General features: G+C 38.8%; 1 protein-coding gene and 1 long non-coding RNA gene across 3 annotated transcripts in view; one reads left to right on the top strand and one right to left on the bottom strand.

Moving 5' to 3' along the window:
* Window positions 1–19,067, bottom strand: part of LOC135990471 (uncharacterized) — a 118,122-nt gene extending 99,055 nt beyond the window's left edge. The window contains exons 1-2 of the long non-coding RNA XR_010606417.1: window positions 18,923–19,067; window positions 14,330–14,417 (exon numbers count right to left, since the gene is read on the bottom strand). This is a non-coding gene — a long non-coding RNA (uncharacterized LOC135990471). The remainder of the gene's footprint in view (window positions 1–14,329; window positions 14,418–18,922) is intronic.
* Window positions 1–19,299, top strand: part of LOC135990468 (basic helix-loop-helix transcription factor scleraxis-like) — a 32,647-nt gene that overhangs the window by 7,752 nt on the left and 5,596 nt on the right. The window contains exon 3 of one of the 2 annotated variants that reach the window (XR_010606414.1): window positions 2,224–4,777. The exons of the other annotated variant lie outside the window; for it this stretch is intronic. The gene's annotated coding sequence lies outside the window, so the exon portion shown is untranslated. Of the gene's footprint in view, window positions 1–2,223; window positions 4,778–19,299 lie in introns of those variants that run through there. 2 annotated transcript variants of the gene reach the window in all.

Genomic DNA, 19,299 nt, shown 5'->3' with positions numbered 1-19,299 from the left:
GATGAACTTAGAAAAATAAAAGGAGAAACATTATTTAAAAGATGCATTTCAATATAGAAATATACGTAGTACTATACATGAAGAGGAATTATCTACCACACAAAAAAATGTGGAGAATGACAAGCAGAAAATGATTTTTGAGGTGTTGCATATCACTAACATGACGAGCCTTTGCAAGCAAAGTAAACCTCACACAGAATGCATATTCCATCCAGACCCCTTTCGGCACTATTTTCTATGATTATTAGAACTTCTGAAATGTCTAGCTGGGTGGAAAATCTGTTAAAAATTGTAACTTTAAAGAATACTATGTGTAGAGAAATACAGAGTCTTAACTACTGTGCCTGTGCAAATGAAATGATGGAGGGGAACTTGAGATTGTGAATGCCAGACTAGGTAACAGTAACAGAGGATATTCGTATCTTATTAACTAAAAAAGGTCTACCAAGGATACCTGCAATAGTTATGAGTATGAAAGAAGTTATGAGACTCTGAAATTTTGAAGGCTAACGTTTAAAGAACACGTGGTGCTGCCAGTGACTGCAGCCTGAGCGTATGCTAAATACATGGATGTACAGTAATCAGCGTATCAGAAATGCACGACAGAAATTTGAGCATCATGATAGAAGGTATAACAAACTGATTCAAGACACCTGCGTAGGAAAGGGGAGCCAGGCTGCAGGATGGGAAGGTCCTACTCTGTGCTGGTTTGTTGCCACTGCAACCTATTATTTTTATTTGCTACACTGCTCAAAGAAAATCTGAGTGGAAAAGACAGGCTTTCATAACAGGTGCTGTGAAAGATAACAGCCTAAGCGAGCGTTTCTGGCTGAGGTAAGAGGCAGCCTCTGGAACGCCCAGTATCTGTGCTGTGTAGGCGCAAAGCTCCAAGCCTGGACTAGCCAAGCATAGGTCAGGACCACTGCAGCACCAGCAAGACAGACCTGAGGAGAAACAGCCAACAAAAGCAACCCAAACCATTCCTGCACTGCATAAAATACAGCTGAGTCCGGCTAGGGTCAGGGTAAAAATCAAAGACTACTTTTCTGTTCCATAAAGCACGTTACTGCTTATTTTAGCATCTGTAATGAGACGAAGGAGAAATAAAATGCATGTTACGGTGCGTCTTGACAATTCAGCAAATGCCGAAACATTGCAGTGTACTTCATTGCATGAGACATTCTGTTGATTGGCACATTTCAGCTGCCACTAACGTATTACACATCCTCTGCTGGGCAGAAATGATTTCTCACTGTCATCTTGGTGTGTTTGCCCATACCCACATGGTCCAGCTTCCCCCAGGATGGGAAATACGCAGGAATAATTACTTTAAAAGTCACTGCTGTTAGGAAAACACCAGCACTCTCAAAATGTTTTAATTAAGGTGGTTAAACTGTTTAATTAAAACTATTTAAAAGACCCATTCTCATTTCCATTATGGACTTTAAAGATCTTATGGCCTCGAAGAGTATAAAGGGGTCCAAAAATAGCCATAATGTAAATAAGAATTAGGGAACTTATTTTTACTGACATTATTTATAGTCACTGATCTTCTCATGTTGGCGTAATGATCTGATTCTAAAAGGCTAGTAATTTCACTGCATTACCCTCCAGATCTGGTTCTCTTTCATAAGTAGTTTAGCAGATGCCAAAAATAAAGAAAGAAAAAAAAAATAAAAAGAAAACTTAATGATCTAAGTAATGTAGAAAATAAAGGCTGTTAAAAGACAAGGTTGGGCAATTCCTGCACCAGTGATTTGGAATTTGTTGCCCATCACCTCCATCTGCTGAAAGTTGCTGCCTGTACCAGCAGAAACAGATTAAATCCTGGAGGTACCACTGTTCCTGGACTGACATAAAAGCTGAAACTAGATCAACAGTAGTTTCAAAGGGCACATTGGACTGTTAGTTGTGGTGGTTAAGGATCTGGTTACTTTTGCCAGCTCCACCAGCCACTTACTCTGCCACAAGACATACAGTTGGGGCAATGGCTTCTAAAACTGTACAGTCAGGAATTGCCCGAACTTATACAGTCAGGAATTGCCCGAACTTATCTGTCAATATCCAGATTTATTCGGATTTCAACAAGACTTGGGTCTTGGAAAATGAAACTATGGTTTTACGGAAAAAGAATTGCCAATATTCAGATGCTGATTAAAAATGACAACACAAACATCTAACATCCCCCTACATCCTAACATAGTTCTGTGTGTGTGCTTCTAGACCAACCGCTACCCGAACTGCACTAAAACTGACCAGTGTTGAAATGAGCAGGAACATGAGCGACCACCTTGGTGTATCCCAAACCGAGAACGTGATCAAGCTAACGCAGAATAATATATAGAGGTGAACATCAGCTAAGAAGTGATGTACAGAGTGCCTGACCTCTACGTGTTTGCTACAAGCTTAATTCCATAAAGATATTGGTTGGACTTGATGATCTTAAGGGTCTCTTCAAACCAAACTGATTCTATGATTCTATGATACTGAAGGAGGTACCGTCCCATCCCTGCTGGCCAATACAAGCCATGGAGCCAGTCACGGAGAGGAGGAGTTGGTAAAGATGCTCTGCTCAGTGTATTTGTTCCGTTTTACATTCTAAAGACACAGAACTGAAATAAGCATTTTAGTAACTTAGCTCAAACCCAGCGTATTGTGCAATCTCCACTCAGAGGGTCCCTGAACGCAGAACTGCTGTTCCACAACCAAATGTCAGCAGAGCAGCTGAGCGACGTACAGGGCTGGAAGAAAAAGGGAGAGCTCTGTGCCGATGAGGGGAAAAATAACAAAAAACCCTTCTGTGTGGTTATTTAATGACATGCGGTACATAATTTGAGCTTTCTTGTGAATCCCTGACAAGTCAATCTGTTATGCAGAATCGGAAATTTACATCAGATAATGTCCAAGCCCCAATTTTTTTCAGGACTGGTACTTCGCTATGGTCATTTTAGGCAGAAATGAAGCCCACAGCTCAGTTTGCCTCAAAATTTAAGGATAGGTTTCAGTTGCTAATAACTCTGCGTCACCTTGGAAAATGAAAATAGTACCTCTGGTTTTGATTGTATATGAAACTATAGCTAAAACAAATTTCATGGCACTGATTAAGTGTTGTGTTCACCAAACTTTGGAATACCATCATGGCTCTTTCTATATGGGTGTTTGCGTATGCTACGCAGTGAGTAAGAAAAATCAGATTTCAGGTGCTTACAAGCATGACAAATAGGCACTGAAGTGGCCTTGAACACTGTGATGTAGTGACAGAGAGGAAATTGAAGTATTCAATATATTCTGAGGTGCCTGAGCCCTCTGCAGATGGCTCTTGGATGCCTGTTAGTAATCCAGAAAAAAAAAATGAAAACGCCTCCAGTTTTGTTGAGGTTTGTTTTGTTTGTTTTGCTTTTTGCATTGGCAAAATAAATAATTTTAATGCATGCAATATAATGTGAATAATAATAGCATAGATGCTAAATTGCAGCTATTACTTTAGGTGTTCATCTCTGAATGAAATTAATGCAAGATTTAGCAAGTCCCCTGTACAGTAAAAACCCTCCAACTTCATGAGGTTAGCGTGCATTTCTGTGTTAATGAGGAGCTTCGTGAAATTTAATTCAAGGTTGCTGACAGAAAGGCTTGTGATCAGGAGTATTTTAAACTTGTGACTGACAGTAACAGCAGCGCCACAGCCTACTGCCTTAGTTGGACTGTGCATTCTGCTCATCTTCGCACCCCAACATCTCATTAAATAAGATGGTGCTTAATAACTCATTTTAAAATGTGCATATATTTGTATATATTCATCTTTGTAGAGGTCTGCATTTTATAATTGATTATATAATTAAAAATGCAGAAATCACATTATATGCTTTTATTTTTGTGCCTGTTTCCGTGTGGCAAGTAGACCTGTGTGCAGAAATGAATTCATAGATGAACAGATGACCTTAAAATATTTATATATTATAAAATCCATTTAGACATTCACTGAAAGTGACTGAAAAAGACAATATTAGCTGGTATCTGATAATTAGGTACCATTAGCACATGCATACAGATAAATTTTAATCTGGTCTACTGCAATGAAACTATGGAAGTTTAATATTTTTAACTTAAGAGCTTCTCTGGTTTAGGTTTCATAGATATGGAGGTGTTACAATTCTGAAATAAAGCTTAATGTTAAAAAAGTCCCAAAATATTAGAATACTGAGACTTCCTCTAATGATTGTCAGGCACTTGTGAGCCATAGCAAAAATTTCGGATTTCTTAACACAAACCTCCCTGATCTTCCAGCAAGAATAATTCTGTATCTTTAAATAAAATTAAATTATTTGGGTTGTAGGTCTGATCAAACATGTAGAGCACATAACAGATTAGAACAACAAATTGGCTGTTATTCAGTAATATACACAGGTGTGACCCTGAAAAGGTCAATAGCCAAACACTTTGTTCAAGTAGGGGAAGTTAAATATAGACTGTGCAAGTGTAGTTTATATAAATTGGTGATGTACAGTAGCCTTTGAAGGCCAATAAGAGTGAAAAAGTGTATTTAATTACCTAAAATTGAATTGACCTGTACAGAGAAAAATATGAAATGTGAACAATGCAGCAGTTTTATAAAAGAAAGGAAGTGGCACTTTATAAGATTATTACGATTTCCATTGACTTTGTGAATAATTGTGTCCTTGATTATTTTGTCTGTCTTTCCACGTATTCAGTCAGCACCTACAAATGAAATTTAATTATTGTTTAAACAGAATCTGAGCACATCCTCAAGTGCAATAATACAACTAGCCATAGCCCAACAACTGCAGGACACAGAATCCATCCCAAATTTTGTTGTGCCCCAGGGTGCTGCAAAACCACACTTTGCTGGCTCGCCTCATGTTATCAGGCAAAGCCAAGTCCACCAAGGGATCAAATCAGGTACCTGTTGCTTGATTCCTGTTTCTCCCTCTAAGCAAACACTCGCATACCTCCAGTGCTTTCTGACCAAGCCTACAGACCGTGCAGGGGCAGCGACACTCCGCTGATGGCCAAAGTGGTAAAATCAGCTTTATTTTGAGATATTCTTCACGCTTCCTTTCAGTGGAAGTTCTTTGAAATTTAACATGAGTGTTAATGCAACCAAAGACCATACCCGGCCAGGACATTTCTGTAAAGGCTGCAGAATCACAAACAAGATCTGGAGTCGGCAGCTGCCTTCTCATCCGTGCCAGTCGTAGATGCCAACATAGAAGACTGATATAAAGCTGCATGATGTGGTATATTTAAAGTGTACATCAAACTGCAGAATTTATCAGGCTGGATTCATCACTAATTTTATAAGTACATCTTCCACACAATTTAACCTTTTGAAAATACTAGCTATTACTGGGCCAAAAACATCTTTTAGCTTTTGAAGGTTTTTAAGTTCAAAATGTACTTGGCATTTCTGTTTCAAGTAAAGATTAAAAGCTAGTAAAAAAGAGTTTCACACTGAGCTAAAACCACCCCAGAATGGTGTTATAAATATGCAGAGGCTACAGGGAATAAAAACAAAAAAAAGACCATTCAGCAAAGAAAGCTGCTTCCTTTTCAGGATCAAATGTGATCTCAAGACCTAAAAGAAAAAAGTAAAAACTATCAGCAACCATACAGAATGAGAATCTGTAGCAAAATTTAGAACAGAAGTATTCTTCAGCAATATGTGAAAGAGCAGGGAAATACGAATCAGGGATGCAATAAACCATGGTCAGGCATAAATTACAGCTAATCTAGCTATGACTAAAAATTCTAAAAATGATGTTTAGATTGTTTAACTTTAGGCATTCAATCTACACACCTCAAGAGGGAATCTATCAGTTCCTGCCTCTGAATCGTGTGGAACAGCTTTGTTCCCCATTTAGGCTTCTAGACTGAGACACCCAAGTCAGTCTCGGGGAATCCTCACTGAGATGACAACTCCCAACCTTCCTGCAGAGATGGGACAGGTAACTGTAATGAGGCTGAGGAACAGACGTTGCTGAATTCCAAGAAAGAGTAAAGCTTGGTGTCCTCAAATTGAATACACCCAATAGTTACCATTAATAAAGCCTGACAGCATGGTTTGTCTAATAAAGCTAACAAGTTCAGGCTTGAAAAGAGAAAATATACTGTGTATGTTTTAAAAGGTTGGATGGGATAACTTGGGAGCTACAAATTCATTGGTCTGACATCAATAATATGTGAGTCTTTAGAACACACTTTGAAGGAAACAAACAACTGTCCCATACACTGACCAAAATAGCTTCAGCCATGCTTGTGTACTTTCTTAAGAGAGAAAAAAGAAAAGGAGAAAAAAAAAAAAAAGAAAACCAGAACAAGACTCTACACCTATTTGTAGGCAAATGAGCATATGCAAGGCAAACACGGAGCCATCGTGTTCTCGGTAATATTCCACGTGCAGCTGTGAATATTTGCATTAATGCCAGTTAATCTGCAGAGCTCTGAAGTGAGGGCAGGGAGTGTTGGCCACCGTACCGGAGTTATCGACTGCTCTTCAAACACTGTAACCAAATCCTTCGCATCCTCCTGGACTCTACCAGGACTGAGCAGATGGAGCCTCACTAAGCAGCTCATTCAAACACAAATGCATAACAAAGTAATAAACATTAAGGGTTTGACATGATACCAAAGCAGAGGAGCAAGAATAGTTTCACTAAAAGTGCTTCTGACTTACATCTTTCTGCGGTGCTTCCAGTAAAGTGAAGAGTTCATGGCTTAAACCAGGACTAGCAGCATGTAATTAAGTCTAAAATAAATCTGGTTTACATTAAAAACCAACAAAATGAAAACCAAAGAAAGGACTCTTTGTGACAGCACAATCTGACTCTACTTTTATGTGATGCATGAACTTCAAGCAGCTCTACAATTTTCTGAGTTTTCGCATCCTTGCAATTAAGGCAGAACTCATCCCTCACATCCTGCACTAAGAGGACGCCTTCCAGCTTGTTTTGGGGGCTTTTTTGAAAGGTCTGGCACATTTCTCTTTCATTCCTACTCCAGCTGAATTTTGGATTTTTTTTTTCCCCGAACAAAGCTTTAGAGAACAAATAAAATGAGGATGAAAAAATATTCTTGCTGAGCTTTTTAATTTAAAGATAGCTGTGCTCTTCTTTCCTTTATTCTTTTTTTTTTTTTTTTTTAATTCCTTGACATCTTAGGGTCAGTAGAAAATACAGCATTTAAGTATCTCTCTCTCTTGAAACCATAGCAGAAACCATCCATCCCTTTGGGATAAACAAGCTGAGAGAAGACTCTCTTTTGTTCTCTTTACCATGACTGAAGCAAAATTGCTTGCGCCACTGCATTATAACTTCATTTTAAAGGGGTTTTCTTAATAAACGGAAAGTAGGAGTCAGACTACAGAAAGATAAACAGTGGCAGAAAAGAAGAAGAGATCTGCAAGTGGAATAAACTTCAAAAGAGTTTTCTCCTACTGTGTGAATATCACATTCTAATTCTGACATACACTTCCTCCTCATAGAGTAATTCTGCCTGTAAACTTTTTCCTATCAGCTCTTTTGAGTTTAATAACATTTTCACACACTACGTCATCTTGTGCATTCCGGAACTTACACGTGGCCCTACAGTTTTTTCAGGATGCATTCCTGTCTCATTTTATTAAATACCCTGAGGACAATATTAGTTGCAACACAAGCAAGGAAGAGAATGTGAAATGGAGTCTTAATTCTGAATTCCCTGACCAATCTCGTTGTTCAAATAGAAATAAAGAGTATGGAAGAAATCCAAACAGGAGAAGGAGAACGGAGTTTTCTGTGTTTATTCAAAGGATAACAATGTCCTAAGGGAACCAATAAAAGAAAATGAAATTGTACAAAGGACACCTCCAGTACATCTAGTAAATCTTGTAGGAAAACACAACAACAAAAATCAATAATAAAAAACTACTTGCAAGGATGCTACATAAAGCAAGCTAGGAACGAGCCCTTTTGAAATGCATATATTGTAGGCTGAGTGCTAAGACTTCAAAACCATTACTCATAACCCAGGTTGAAATTCAATAAAGATGTTTACCCAGTGTTTACACTGTATTTTATGCAACCTGAGTTTTTACAAATTACCAGGGAAAGAGGAAACACGGCAAATCTCTTAAGTATAGTACACACCACGTACAGTTTCTGCTCAAAACAATTTTTGCATTCCCCCAACAGCTGTATACATATTTAAGGAAGGTAGTCCATGTGCCAGTTTAGTCCATTCGCATAGATGGTTACTCCTGTTAAAGCTTCTTGTTTTTTATCGAAGAGGAACAGCAAAACAAACACATGAGTTCACATCAACAAAGCAGCACGTTGCACCTCTTCACCAACACAAGAAAAACCGCACAAGGCGCAACAGTATTCCAAAACCAGTCAGATTATTCTATATAGCAGGCTTGACACAGTGTATTTTTTATATTCTGCTCACTTAAAGGGGATAATCAGATTTTCACCAAATTAGTGCCACAAGTAAATGTTTCTGTTGAAAGTAAGCACAAAAAAAATAGAGTCTAAATGGGGTTTGCATAAGCTGCGAAACAGGATGGGGAAAGCCATCAAGTGAACTAGAACGATGCCTGATAGAAGGGCAGGAATGTGTCTTCAGATGGGCTACAAATTACATCTATTAAAAAGCAAACCAAATATCTCACTGTTGTTTTAAAAGACAAGTTCCTATATACTTATCCAGTGCTTTGAAGTCTGGAAATTTTTGAAGTGAGTTGTTTTGAATGAGACCTGCACACTTCAGCAGTACTTCTGTTTTCAGGTAATCCAAAATTTATCTCAAAGATTATTTGCATATAAAGGATTGGCATTTCAAGTGACTGAGCCTTAATCTGCCAAATGATATATCTTAAAAATTACAGTAAAAGCCTGGTTTTAGTATATTTAAGATCTGGTCATGCATTCCAGTGTATCAATATTAAAGAAGCTTGGCAAAAATAGAGGCTGTGGTTGAAGTTCATATTAATAAATCACAAGGTCCCAAAGAAGACTTTCTATCTCACACAAGGCTTTCTTAAAGATTTAACTAGAAAAAATGCTAATGATATTGTAAGATTTCTCTACACTGGACCCATATTTCCTCTGGAAGAGTTTCCCGCAGTTATTATTCACAGTTATTATAATTAATGCATATACAGAACATACAGCGAAAAGTCCTTTTTTCAGGACTAAAATCAGCATCGCATTTACATTTCAGGAAGTGCTGAATGATGACAATGATAACTCTGAGATGATTTACTGCAATCAAACTTTGTGCCACTAAAATAACTCCTACTCTAAAATACGTAACGCTAAATTAAAGTACAGGAAAGGTTCAAGGAAAAAGGCCTCAGTACTTATTGCGTCATATTTTATAACTTAAAGACTCGCTGTATCCAAGTTTTAGAACACTTAATAATTACATTTCCATCTTTTTTTTTCCCTTGAGGGGCGCTTTATCACAGGGGTGCACAGCTGAGTAGGGATGGTCTCACTGACCTCTCCCTTCTCTTAAAAGTCCAAGATTAATTCCCACTTACTATAAATGATCAAAGTTTTATGGACTAATGACAGTTTAAAATACTTTTTTTCCACTTTTACTGCAATGCTGTCATTAAGACTAACAATCTAAAGTAGCTAAGAGAATGAGTAAGCAAGATGATTTACACAGATGATAGCGCAATGGTTAAGAAGTGGGGAAAGATTCTTTGAAATTTTTTGTAGCTGAACCATTAAAAAGATTTACACCAAGGTCCTTAAGTGAAAAGAGAGCATTGCCAAAGGAGTCTGGCAAGCTCTTTTATCAATAAAATACTCTGGCCCATAAATTTAGCCAAACCCTCAGCTTAAAACCTGCTTAAAAGCTCGAAGGAACTTGCTTTGTTACCAGAGATAGCCCACCAACCCAGTACGCAAAGAGACTGACTACAAAAATCAGTCAGGGTAGCAACACTTGGATAAAATCTTCCATGTCCATTGCACCTGCTGTACTTTTCCATGAGCCCATATACAAAAATTCAGGAAATATTCAGCATGAGGGAGCACGGGTCCTAATACAAGACAAAGTTGTGTTGAAATTATTTAGGGCTGGGTATAACATTAAGACCTTATATGTTTCTGTACCTGGCTGATCTGTACCTCATGGCAAGGCTTCAAACAATCTTGCCATACAGAAGACTCACAAAATATGTATATATTCTTATAAGGTTTTGGGTTTAACCTCTTTCAGCATGTTCTTTAGTTAGAGGTTAATTTAGTACAAGCTTGTATCTTTTCATATCCAACCTCCTACCAATTTTGTTCATTAGATATACTCTCAGGAAGCAATAATCAGATCTGGATTCAGGTGTGGGGCAGGTTCAGAGTCAAGGCTTGATTTTATGACTGTACCGGAACATACATTTGAAATTTGAAAGCAGCAGTATCGATAAGGTTTTCGACAAAATTTCAAGAGAAAATAATAGAAAGAACATGGGATATTTTCTGCTGCTCAGTATACCATAACATTATTTGTTTGGTGCTAAAAATGGGCTTAAGACTGTAAAACACGAGTGTTTCAACAGTCCTTGCTTCAAGATCAGCTGTTCACGACATTTCCATCAACTTGGACTGCAGCCCATCCAGAACTAGAAAACAGGTGCCATCGGATTTTGGACGTCGACCAAAATCAAAACAGTGGGGATGGACACTCACATGCCCTCACCCTCACCCTGAAAGTCTGAATAAAGCGATGAACTTTATGCAGGGCACTCCAACAATCAAATTCTAGCAGGCAGAAAAGCAAGGGGCCAAGGTGGTGGCAAAGGAAAACAGCCTGTCGCTTGCTTGGGTTTTTTATGCCGTAATAATTCACGCATCTCTGCTGGCTGAGGACAGCAGGTTGCCACCATTTAGACATCCCTGAGCCAAATTCTTCAACCTCCAAATGGAAATACATAGAAAGAAATCCACAGGGATGGTAGCCAGGCCAGCTTGTTAACCACTGCGTACATCCTGTGCCATTTTATTCTGCAGACTGATTCAGGACAGTCTTGGATAACTGGTCCATCATAGTAGCCTTCAGTTTCTATGGAAATGTAAAATAAGCTGAATGTAAAATATGCTGAATATGTAAAATAAGCTGAATATCAAATGAGAATTGTTGTGCTCCTTTAGCCAAGCAAGGATGGAAGGGAAAGACACCGAAAAGGGTGTAACACTCCCTCCCCGCACCAGCTCCATAACCAACACCTTTTTCAGATCATTGATGCTATTTGGCAGTCTATAGGCAGGCGGAAACATCAGGAAATTTCAACCACTCTGGTTACACAAAGGTTACAAACACTGTGGCGGTATTTATCTACACGTCCTTGGAAAAAGGCACAGCCTCTCCTCAGTCGAACTTTGAGCACTTTGAGGTCCAGCTTCCAATTCTCCAGCTTTTGCCCAGGTCTTGGACTACTTACTGGACAGTATCAACAGCCAGCTGTAAGTTAGTGTCACAAAATCCAGTTATTGGCATAGTAAAATAATACAAAAATTTCATAGAGACCCAACAGCCCATCACAGGAAAATCAGCCTACAAGTCTTATTGTCAACCTTTTGTCTTCATCAACGAATAAACTCCTCTATCCAAACACAAATATTATCTATTGTTCTCTAAAGTACATTTAGTGTTTCTGGTGGTGTTTTGAATGAGATAGAAAAAAAAATACTGAAGATTACTCATGAAAGTGCTTGCCATTTTCTTCCTCATTTTTGGATCAGAATTCTAAGTTTTACCAAATCAACTAATTATTTCAAATAATAAGAGAACCTGTCCCAGCATTACATTCGTTCATTCAAAAAGAGGCATTCACATGTGCATAAGGAAGACTTTAAAGACAGATATGGCCCATAAACAAGAAAGAGGACAGAACGTGAACTTCATCATGACAAAGTTTTAACTGAACACAGAGATTTTTAGCTGCTTTACATTCACCACAAAAGCCATTTATCAACCATCAACAAGGCGGGTGAATCAAGCAAAGCTGGGAAATGGGAGAAGATGACTCAGGGAACAAGAAGATGAGATGTTTGGGAAGACATGATGGGAAACAAGTGGACACACAGTTCATCCACATTCGGATACTATAGGTAAGCACCCAGCGCTAGGAACACGGGCTCACATGAGATGCTTTGGACTGCTTCTGCCATTTCACTCCTTAAGAGTCAATAATTGTTTCAAAAAGCAAAGAGACTCTAGATGTTTCTGTACTTAGGAGAGGGATAACTCTTCTGCAAATGCAAATACGTCAGCTCGCTAATGGCAGGTGATAACCTTGGTCATAAACAGAATGATTTTACTCTCTAGTCAACATCCAGACATATGATGAAGCCATCAGGATTTTTATATAGGTTCCTTTTTCACGGGAATGAGGGAAGAGTTGCATATATTACTCTATACGCATACAAAATATTTAGGAAAATTTAGCAGGCAACTTTCACAGAAACACAGTATCTTCCCCCCACACCCCTCCCTTAGTGTGTTGTACAGCAGCCTGGGAAACCAACGTGGATTGCGCACAGAAAAACAGTTTTCAGAGCGATCCATTAAAAGCCCTGAAGAATGCTTATTGCTTATATATTCTCCCCAGATGATGTGTAGACTGCACATATACAAACCCTCATTCCTCACAGACCTGGTCCCAAAACATTGAGTGAGAGAGTTAAAAGTGGAAACACACATTACTCATTCAAGTGTGTGAAGTTAGAGAGGTTCAGAGGGGATTAAAATGTCATTTATGCTACCCAATCTCTTTCACATGGAATACTGTTTACTGCACACGTTCACATAACGTTCCCCTTTGGCTGCACAATCGTCAGCTTTCAGATTTGTAGAACTGTTTCAATCTCAAGTGTCTTACTTGAGGGAAATGCTGCATATTTCTCTTGTTTGCAGCATGTTGGGAAAGACACGAAACTTGTTCCTAAAGAAGTAGTTTATTTTCTCCCACATTTCCCCTCTAATGCGAAATACGACTTTTACATACTGCGTATTGATCACTTGCGTACTATTGTGATTTATAGCACTTGTCTCACTCATTTTCATAGCATTTTTTTTGATTCTGAGAATTTTTTTTTGGTCGACTTTGTCTTTCAATTACTGGTTGTCTTCTACAGCATATCAACTTTAAAAGAATTACGACATAAATTTGACAGTATTTGCCAGTTTTTGTTCTGAGTACCTATAGTGCTTTTTGCCAGTAGATGGCAGCATGTGGCTGCTTAGCTCGTACTGTGCAAAATGCCTACAGGGAAACAGACTTCAGACAGAAACAATTGAGTCTTTTTAAACCCACATTCCTATATATTCTCTCACAGCAAAATACTGTGGTCATGTCTCTTACAAGTCCTCCAGGGGCTGAGTCAAAGAGTGAAGTTTTCCTTGATTCTTGGTTTGGGTTTTCGTTGTTTGTTTTGTTGGGTGAGGTTTTTTGTTCGGTTTTGGTCTCGTTTTTTTTCCAAACTAAAGTTTTTCAGAAATTAAAAGATTTCTGGAAAGCAGAGATAAGATGGATGAAGTCTCTTGGCACAGATACTCAGAAGGGTTTGTAAATTTGGAATTCCAGCCCTGTATCTGCAGTTCAGGACATCATTTCTAGCAACAAAACCAGCTCTTCTATCCCTGCCTCTTCAGAATTCTTGACCACACAAGATATTTTCCTGCTATCAAACAATATGCACACATACATAACAATTTCTCCCTTTTCTATGCGTAAAAAAAGGAAGCAGCAGTATATCTATGTGTATATACCAAACAAATTTAAAATAACAAATTCCAAAATTTTATTACTCTCTTTGGTGACTTCCATATGGTAATTTTAATAGAAACAAAACTCAAGTAAGTAGCATGTACAGATTTCAGTTACTCTAAATTCCTCATTCTTTGCATTTTCAAAACCAAAATAGGCTTGAGATAATGAGCACTGCTATTTGCTACAGTTTGCTCCTATATGTAAGCAATTATATTAAACACTGTGGGCAACATAACAAAAGTGCATTCTCCTCTCCCTTGTATGCAAGGCTTATTTCAATTCCTGTGATGTGGTTCTTTCAGGTTAGGAAGAGTTTTCACAATGTATAGGCAGCCTTTTCATGTATTAACAGAACCTGGATATATCCTTTTCACTTTCTGACAATATTGGAGCTTAACAGTATATTTGACTGGTTATTTTATAAAAGTGTAAGAATCAACTACCAGCTCATGCATCATGTCGTGTTGATGCTACAGCCAGAATGACTTGGCCATTTCAAACTACATGTTAAGGAAACAAGAATCTATTTTGGATTGTTAGTGGTTTTTTTCTTACCTGAAATGATCTCTTTAGCTGCCTTCTGTCCCTCAGAAGCGGCTAAAATTCCACATTTTCCACGTTGCCAGTAGCAGCTGCTTCGGCACTGTAGCGAAAGAAAGCCCTTCTGTCAAACAATATAGTGTTTTTATATTACAACGTATCACATACACAATTGATCTTAATAAAACAAGGTCTCGCAAAGGCCTTCTAAGAAGTGAAAGCATACGGATTTTTTTAAAGCAGCGAGTCCCTTTGGTTTGAGCTTGTAAGGGTAGTTTGCGTGGCTCCCACGCCTGGAGTATGGCTGGGGCGCACAGCATTGATAGGAACACCGGTTGTGAAGCCTGGGCTCCTGGTGGGCTCATGTGCCAGAACCATGGGGTCCTCCAAGCCTCTGAGGTCTGGAACTTCACATCAGGGTCTCTCCCCACCCAGCTCCTGCTGCCCCAGGACTCTCAGCACCCCAGGTTTCTCCTTGCAGCTCCTTAGATTAGTAAGTCTCTAAAAGTCCATCTGTCAAGGAGCAGAAGTTGAAACCAGCTGCTCATTTGTGAAGAGTATCACCAGGCAATTATTGCCATACACTATCTCAAAAAGTCCAGATTTCAGTATACCTTTGAGATTCAGTGTGCTTTGAGTCAAAACAGGTGAGATGCAAGGAAACATGTAAAAATCCTTTGTACTGCTAAGCAATATTAATGGAGTAAAATGATGATGAGATTTAAAGACCCCGAAGGTAATGACAATTTAAATGGTAACAATTATAGTGATGAATGGCAGTAAAAAGTCTACATCAACCTGATACTGTAAACACAGGTTGACAGATTTTCCACTTCTCCAGCTACTAATTCTGCTCTAATATATCCTACTTGCAACTATTGCTTCTCAATTTCTGCGCGCACCTTAGATTCGGCATGGCAACTGATGACACAATTCTTAATCTCGTTGATAAATACTCTTCTCATGCTCTGATTTCCTTTTTATGTTCTCTTCATTTCCTTTTTACTTTACCATTAATCTCGTTAATCATTATTTCCTCCCTGACTTCCCTTTCCCAGTGTTTCCTCCCTATTTCTTCAGGTCTTAATAAGTTTGATGTACCATAATATTTTAGGGAGGGAGGAATATTCTCTGAAGTAGCACTTAACAAAGATAAGGTTAAAAGAGGGGCAACAGGATCTGATGTCATTATGTGTTTAAATAGTGCTAATAGTGCATGAGCAGGCATGCCAGAATTCACCAGCTGTCTCTAAAGGTACAAGCCAGCTTTCTGTCTCCTCACATCATAGCCCAGTTTAACCTCTGTTGTAACATATCTCAGCACAAAAAGATTATACAATCTGCTCCACTAGAACTGGAGCTCTAATTTATCTGCTTTCAGAAATATGTTGTTCTGTAGAGATAACTAACACAGCACAGGTTTAATAGTATTATAGTATTTGTTGAAGCAGAGTGGATGAGCTTGCATAACAGGAGAAGATTCTTCACAGACATATTATGAATATAGACAATGCAATCTATCTACCTATCTACATAGAGATATCTATCTATATAGCGATATGTATATATAAATATATATGCATATAATAATATACATCTATAAATAATATTTTATATAGGGATGAACTATGATACTACAAAAAATAAGCATAATTTGGCTTAAATTTGAGTCATGCATGGGAAATAGTTCTGGATATAGAAACATACAAAAAACTAAGCCACAGATTAGCAGGGACAAGAAGATAATTGCGCTGCCTTCAGCTAATAGAACAGCCATTGAGTTGCAGCTAATAATATCTGATCTAGACAGTTTCAAATGTTTAGGTTAATTGGCACCTAAATGCAGTTAGAAAATAACAGATCGAAATTTATGAGGAGCCACATTCTCACTCCCTGGCCCCACTTATTAGGACAAAAAACGGGGCCAGAAATTACAAAGACAACGAGTTTCTAGATGTGTGGATACAAAATCTGGATCCTTAGTTTTGGCTATGTTCATCTGGGTGTGCAACTTCCAAGTCTTTGGCTTTTCCAGATTAGCACATGTACCATTTTTATTGATTAATTCAGTGTTTGAAAAGGATTTAGCCTTGTCTTGAGCACCCATCCAGGACAAAATGCCTCCTGCCTGCCTGCCTGCTGTGCCTGTATCTCCCCATCTTCCTGCAGACCTTCAGCCAAAGCAGTTTTATATTGTAAAAAAAAGTTCTCTCAAATTCTTCTCAGACGAGCTGGTATTTTGTTAAGGCTTTTTTCCATCCAAGAGAGATTACATGACTGCTGACTTATACGCATACTTTAGTTCCACTGTCCTTATAATTCGTCTAGGTTGACAACATATGCTGTGTCCCACATCTTCAGCGAGCTCCCATAGTTGTGCCAAGTGCCACCAGTGGAATATGATGGCAACAAAGGAGGCTTCAGGTCAGCAATCCAGCCAGATTCAGTAGCAAGTTCTGTTCTGGTGAAGTCTCCATTATAAACATAGAAGCCCCTGACACCAATTTACTTTGGCAAATCTTTGGAATTCTGGTTTATGTGGCTGGCTGCTGTAGGCAGACACATATTTCACACATTATGCAATATATAACCAACATCACCACAGCAAAAAGTTTAGAACTGCTCCACATTAAGAAGAAAATACTTCACTCTTCTCTTTAATCATTCATAATTTTACTGTTGAATAAAGTGTCTCAGATTTCATCCACTCTTTCATAGTTTTCTAATATTGCCTGCTTTAGGCAGCCCTTGTCCTTGTGTAAGCTCCTGCACCTACAAAACTATTTCACTTAACTGTTTATAAAACAACTTCTCAGTTCTGACACTGCCAGAAAAATTTCAGATAAAGTATCTGTCCCTCTCGTTCTTTCCTTACATGCATCAATGTTTTGGAAATGAAGCCAATTCACAAAAATCAGACCTAGATTGTGAAGAGGCAGTACAGCTACAGAAACCAGCTGTGATGCACGACTGAAGCTCTGACTGGAAAAACTACAGCTGAACTTCAAAAGCCTAGGCACGAAAGATCTGAAGGTGTTTTTTAATAACCTGGCCTTGTTCTGAAGGAGGAGTTAGAAAGGTTTAAAAAAAGATGTGGGCAATATAAGCTGCACTCAGGCAAACCAAAGGCATGATTTGATGTGGTTTTCTCTGCAGGCAAGTTCTCGGCTATGCAACAGTCCCACTCTGGGTCACTTTAGGCAACTTCTGCCATGCACAAAGAGATTCTGGAAGGAGGGTACACACCATGTAAAAGTACAATCCAGCTCACTATTGGCCAATACACAAAATTAATTGATAGGAATAACAATCTGCCAGTCCAATGGCTGAGAAGTTCACTGCTCCAGAGATGACATAGAACTAACGTTTGCCAGCCAGGCAAATCACATGAGGAGGGTTTTCTCTATTTTTCCATGGGACAGGATGATCCTCAGTGCTGCACAGTTGCTGTCCTTGGTCTCCTTAGGATTGTTTATCTTTCCATGTCTGTTTCTCCTTTTGAATCCTTGAGCTGCCAACTGTACCCTTCTCAGCAACCTTATCTCTGCAGTTTCACCTTTCTCGTGTCACAGGCTCTGCTCTATATAAGCTTTTGCAGCTCTTTCTATCAGTTTAGCAGGTTTCTCAGAAGTCTAAGCTGGGGTTACACAAGCATGCAGTGTTCAAGCTGAGGCTTGGATCACAGACAGCTGAACCGCTGGGAGGAGGGTTACAGGTATGACAAGCTATTCTAGAAAAACACTATTGACATTATGTTATGAAAAGCTGTCTCTTTTATTGTCAGATCATGTTGCTGTGAGGGAGCAGAGAGCAACAACACACACTTCATAAAATAAAAGAACTTCTTTGCATCTCATTCAACTCTGACACAGCAGCAACGGCAGCAGAGGATTCATTGTTTGGGAGCACTGATCACACAAAAGCAGATAGAAGTGCATAACAGACCTCTTCATTTGTGCTAAGAAGTTAAGTAACAATAAGCCCCCTTATGCCTGCAGATGGTTCAGTGCCTATAATGTTTGGCTTGGGTTTTAATGCAGAAATATCAAAACCTGTTAGTGGCAATGCTGAATGACCTCCTGCCTACAGTCAGTGATTTTCTTTTAATACGGAACACATACTACAGAGTTGCTGATCGTATTTTGAGTCTCATTAGGCAGCCTAAATGAAAGGACAAGAGGCACTAGCTAACTGTTGCTGCCCTGACAAGCAATTAAGGATCCACCAGCCCTTATGGATAAGAACCTGCACACTCTGGGAACACAGCAGCATAGGAAAGGTTGCTGTGTATAACCAGCCTATGCAACATGTGCCAGATGTGACACTGCAGGAGAAGCACAGGAAGAAACAAAAGGCACAGCCTCGCATGTGCCACTCTGTGTGTTTTGTGAGATGAAGAAATGTCCATATCTTACCACATAATCGCATCTAACTGCGTAAACCCACTGCTTTATGAAGTTGGATAACTAAATCAGTGTTTTCTACCTTTTCTCAGTTGGCAGGCCCTTAAAAATGTTCCAATATTCCAATGCTGTAAATGCAAACCAACTTCTAATTAGCATGTTTTTCCCAGTTATTATTCTTGATCCCTGAAAAAAATTCACAAACCTCAGGACAAGAAGTCAGGAGCCACTGAACTAGACCAGTTGGCATCAGCACAGGTCTACTCTTGGGCTATTCCTGTTCACACATAAACAGGGTTGCAAAAATAAATTTGCAGTAAAAGTAGTTAAGCATTTTCAAGGTCCTTCCAGCTGCTGTGAAGAGAAATAAAAATGACAAGTCAAGCAGACAGAAGCCACCTCACTGTAATGCTTTTTTCTTTTTTTAATGTTCCAAGGTCTTTCCACTCCTCACAGTAAGGTTTGTCTTGCCAAACACATTGTATTAAGCAGTAGTATCAATAGATTTCATCTTGAATATTGGCCGTCCTACAAAATTAACTATGGTGTTTCTAGAAAACTGTTACAAATGCTGCAAGCTTG

This window comes from Caloenas nicobarica, chromosome 6 (genome assembly GCF_036013445.1).
Source record: "Caloenas nicobarica isolate bCalNic1 chromosome 6, bCalNic1.hap1, whole genome shotgun sequence".
NCBI classification, from domain to species: domain Eukaryota; kingdom Metazoa; phylum Chordata; class Aves; order Columbiformes; family Columbidae; genus Caloenas; species Caloenas nicobarica.
Note: the sequence above shows the minus strand (reverse complement) of the source record. Positions and strands in the feature narration are given on the sequence as shown.